We start from the raw sequence: 3,859 nt of genomic DNA on the forward strand, positions 1-3,859 counted from the left end.
TGAAATTATCTATCATTCATTCATTCATTCACTGTGCAAGTATTAAAGTCCTCATGAAGCTTACTAACCAGTGGAAGACAGAAAAAAAGTATGTATTCATTAATTTTTAATTTAAACCGAAGGGCACAAGCAGTAGTAGAGCATAATAGGAGACTTATTTGGGGTGGTTGTCAGGAGACAGTAATATTAACAAAGAAAATGTAATTAAATAGTTGTAAATGGGGTACTGGAGGCTGAAAAAGACAAAAAAAAGGAACACTAAGGTATCAGAGAGGTGGGAAGCACCAGAAGCAGCTATCACCCCTAGGCCTGGAAGCACAAAGAGGCTGGGATTTAAACAGTTTTAAAGCTTGGAGGAGAGTCCCGTGGAGGTGGAATCCAGAGCTCTGAAGGGGGAAGTTTGGCAGGCTGGTGCTGCTGGTGCCTCTGAGTGGCACGGTGACATGGGTCCTGGAAAGTTTTAAAAACTTCAAGCTGGAAATCAACCACTGCTCCTGAAATCTGCTGCCACTGCTGGGATGAAGAAGCATGACTAAGCTCACGCTGACAGGAAAGGTGGGAAACAGGAAGTACTTTTCTTCCTCCAGTACCTGGTACTAGAGAAAGCTACCAGGGAGCTAGGTCTGGAGCAGAAATGTGGTTTGCAGAGTCCTGGCCTCAGCAAGGAAAGGCAGATTTGAAACTAGAAAGTTAGATTTGAAACTGAGAGATAGTAGCCTCATCACAACCTACCACAAACAATTTCTTAGGCCCCCTGAAGGATTTGAAGCATTATAAAGGAAAATACATTTTAAAGCTTATTGCTGCCTGAACTGTGTTGTAGAGATGAACTGAGTCCAAGCGTGTTTTTTCAATTACTTGAAGTATAACTGACAATATTATATTAGTTTCAGGTGTACAACACAGTGATTCGATATTTTTATAAATTACAAAATGATCACCACAATAAGTCTAGTTACCATCTCTCACCATAAAAAATGATTCCAATATTATTGGCTATATTCCCTATGTTGTACATTACACCCCTGTAACTCATTTATTTTATAGCTGGAAGTTTGTACCTCTTAATCTCCTTCATCTATTTTGTCCTTCCCCCAACCCCCTCCCCTTTGACAACCACCCATTTATTCCCTGTCCCTATGAATCTGTTTTTTGTTTTATTTGTTCATTTGTTTGTTTTCACATGTTAGTGAAAACAAACAGTATTTGTCTTTCTCTGTCTGACTTATTTCACTAAGCATAATACCTTCCAGGTCCATCCATGTTTCACAAATGCCAAGATTTGTATATATATTTTAGTTTTCATTCTCTATTTCATTAGAAAAAACAAAGCCACTTTGAATCCTTCTTACAAAGAGGTGTACATACATTTTAGAATACAAAAGATGAAATAAACTTTAAAATCTAAATAAATAGAAACAATAATGCTACGCTATTTATTTTATTTTTAGTTTTTTAGTTTTGTCTCTGTTAAAAAAAGTTGGGTTTTCTTCCTGTTGGATGTTTGTTTCTCTAACTTTTAAAAAACTAAAGTATATATATTTTTTCTATTGTCAACTTGCTGTTAACAATTTTTGCTTTAAGATATGAATTACATTAATACGTCACATTACATATATGAAGCCAAATTACACTAACTTAGTTGTTTACAACCTCAAATCTTACTCCCAGTACACATTCCAATAAATTTATTCTGTAAAAACAATACTTTTTTTGGTTTTGATTTTTTTTACAGTAAAGTTTTCAACTACAAACCTTGAATACGTGAAAGATGTTCCAAGGACAAGCATAACAGGATTGATAAAACCCAAACTGACTAAATGTGTTCTCACAATACGAGCTGGCATAAAAATAAACAAACTTTTCTATTATCACATTTGCAACAATAAGGTACAGATAATAATGGTTTGTGAATATTAGCTATTCTAATTCTAGTTCCAAAAGAAAACAACAGATCATTTTAAAAGTCTGTATTTAAAAGGCAATGCTTTGTCTTCCTTCCCATAGGGCTACTGCTGATTCCAGCTTTAAAATGTAAAGTATCCAGCTTGAGTCATTAGCTCAAATTGTATTGAGACTGGGAAAAAATAAATCATTGCCTTCGTTTTGGAGTAACACAAAAGACTCACTAACTTCACATACAGAAACTGAGTTTGTGTACATTAACAACATGAGTTTTGAGAAGTATAAGCTGTCAACTAGCTATTTCTAATACGGAATAGATACTTTACAATATGATTAAACTTTACACATGGCCTCAAAACTAAAGAACAATTTTAAGCTCATCTTCAATATGCCAACATTATGTATCTAGGAATTGGTTCCCGGGTTCTGTCACAGAGAGGAAATCCCTTAAGCATTATGTTGAGTGGTCATTTTAAAAAATGCTAACTTATATTTAACTGAGTGTTTGGTGATGGTGGAGTAAATGCAGGAGAGTGATGAACATTAACTGCCTTGATAAAGGATCCTAGACTTGTATAAACTTGTGCAAAAAGCTGGATAATCCTTAGTGGTTAAGGGCAACCAAATAACATGAAATTAAATCAATAACCTTAAAAAAGGCTAAAATGTCTTTTTTCCCCCAAACACAGCAGAGAGGAATGTGAATAATGTACATACAAACTGGGGTTCTGTCAGTGACAACAAGGACTATGTGTTGGTTCATATCAAATCCAAGAATATTAGACAACAAAACGTATAACCTTCGTGTGGTTTTCTTAATATGCAGCATTCAATACGGTAGTTAGGTCCCTTCACTGGTTTTCTTGCAAGTCTGAAGTTGTGTTTCTTGTGTCATTGCCGGCATCTCCACCCTCAGAGCTGCTTTTATTTTCTTCTTCTTTGCAGTCCTTGTCATCTTCATCTCTTGGAGATTTCCGGTACTGTTTAGAGGATTTCTTTTAAGTGTATGACTTCCGTTTCGAGCCTGCTTTTTCATTCTTTCTTTTGCCTTTTCCATTTTCTTCCATTCTCTCACGTTCTTCCTCACTGCTTGCCTCTGCAGTATTCCCGCCTTCTCCCTCAGTTTCTGAAGAGCTCTGTTGCTGAATGGCCTGGTACCCAGTAAACTTTACGCCTGGGTTATTTTCTATCTCCCACAATCCTTCATTAAATCCTTTCCGTTTGTTTGACTTCCCAAACTTGTCTTTGTATTCCTTATAAGGGAAAAGGTCTTTGGGACCTAGAAATGCAGTTTCAAATATTTTTGGCAAATACTTTGCCAAAAAAGTAGATAGGATACTTATTTGCTGGAGGCGTCACAGCTCCCTCCGGGAGCTCCTCAGTCCGCGCCGGCCACTGCTGGTAGCCCTATAACCTTGGTGAAGACCTGGTCGCCCGCCTTGTACTCGCGGGGCCGCGGACGCGCCATCTCGGCCGCTCCGCTTCCTGGTCGTCCTTGGGCGCCTCGAAGACGCCGGGAGGCCGGCCCCCCGCGGGCCAACGGACTGCGCCGCGCTCCTTGCCGGCCGGGCGGGTGGGCGGGAGGACTAGGGGCCGCTCGGACCAGGGGAAACGGCGAGGCGGCGGCTGGGGCGAGGGGTGGGCGGGGGTCGCAGGAAGCCCCGCGCCTCACCACCCTGCAGCGGGGGAGGGGAGTCCCCGGCCGCTCGGCTCTCGTCGCCGCCGCCGCCGCCGCCGCCGCCGCCGCCGCCCTCTTTCCCCCAGAGCTAAACTATAGTTGATTTACAATATTGTGTTAGTTCAGGTGTACAGCAAAGTGACTCAGTTATAGTTTTTGCTAGATTATATTCCGTTACAGGTTATATTCAATATCATGTATAACATGATATTGAATATAATTCCCTGTGCTATATAGTAAATCCTTGTTGCTTACCTATTGATATTTTACGTATAC

The 3,859-nt window shown here is 40.0% G+C and overlaps 1 pseudogene; it reads right to left on the bottom strand.

Annotated features, from left to right (window-relative positions):
• Positions 1 to 1,673: 1,673 nt before the first annotated feature.
• Positions 1,674 to 3,636, bottom strand: LOC101316522 (hepatoma-derived growth factor-related protein 3 pseudogene; annotated as a pseudogene).
• Positions 3,637 to 3,859: the final 223 nt, after the last annotated feature.

This window comes from Tursiops truncatus, chromosome 1 (assembly GCF_011762595.2).
Source record: "Tursiops truncatus isolate mTurTru1 chromosome 1, mTurTru1.mat.Y, whole genome shotgun sequence".
In the NCBI taxonomy this organism is placed as follows: Eukaryota; Metazoa; Chordata; class Mammalia; order Artiodactyla; family Delphinidae; genus Tursiops; species Tursiops truncatus.